Genomic DNA, 875 nt, shown 5'->3' on the forward strand with positions numbered 1-875 from the left:
ATCAAGACCATCCTGGCTAACACGGTGAAACCCCGTCTCTACTAAAAATACAAAAAATTAGCCAGGCCTGGTGGCAGGTGCCCGTAGTCCCAGCTAGTCGGGAGGCTGAGGCAGGAGAATGGCGTGAACCTGGGAGGTGGAGCTTGCAGTGAGCCAAGATCGCGCCATTGCACTCCAGCCTGGGTGACAGAGCAAGACTCCGTCTCAAAAAAAATAAATAAAAAAAGAAGAAAAGAAAATCTAAGCATGGTGCTCCCCTGCTCAAACATCCTCAGGTTCTTTTCATGGCAGATAAGGGCATCTCTTCATGAGCCAGCCCCTGCCTACTGACCCAGCCACCTCTCCCATCCCTTCCCACCCCATACTTCAGGCTTCAGCAGTACTGATCTTTCCAAAGACCCCAGAATAATGCATGCCTTCATACCTCTGTGTCTGTACATGCTTGTTTCTGCCCTTGAAGTCATGACAGTAACTCTCTGTAGGCCCTGCTAGCCTGTCCCTTGGGTCTTAGCCTCTTGGAGGCCTTCCCAGAGCCCCTCACAACTACCCCAGGCTTACTTTGGTTTCTTCTCTCATGTCCCCTCAGTACTTTGCACATACCTCCTTTATAGCATTTGCTATGTTGTGCCAGAGAAGGGAGTCCTGTGGTTGGGGGGCATATATCTTTTCTTTTTTTTTTTTTTTTGAGACAGAGTCTCGCTGAGTTGCCCTGGCTTGAGTGCAGTAGTGCGATCTCGGCTCACTGCAACCTCCACCTCCTGGGTTCAAGTGATTTTTGTACCTCAGCCTCCTGAGTAGCTGGGACTACAGCATGTGCCACCATGCCCGGCTACTTTTTTGTATTAGATACATCTTTTCTTTCTTTTTTTTTTTTT

General features: G+C 48.9%; 1 protein-coding gene across 4 annotated transcripts in view; it reads left to right on the forward strand.

The window, feature by feature from the left end:
• LMNA (lamin A/C) overlaps nt 1-875 on the forward strand; it is a 61434-nt gene that overhangs the window by 54475 nt on the left and 6084 nt on the right. The gene's annotated exons all lie outside the window — the stretch shown is intronic.

This window comes from Mandrillus leucophaeus, unplaced genomic scaffold, assembly GCF_000951045.1.
Source record: "Mandrillus leucophaeus isolate KB7577 unplaced genomic scaffold, Mleu.le_1.0 Scaffold418, whole genome shotgun sequence".
NCBI classification, from domain to species: Eukaryota; Metazoa; Chordata; class Mammalia; order Primates; family Cercopithecidae; genus Mandrillus; species Mandrillus leucophaeus.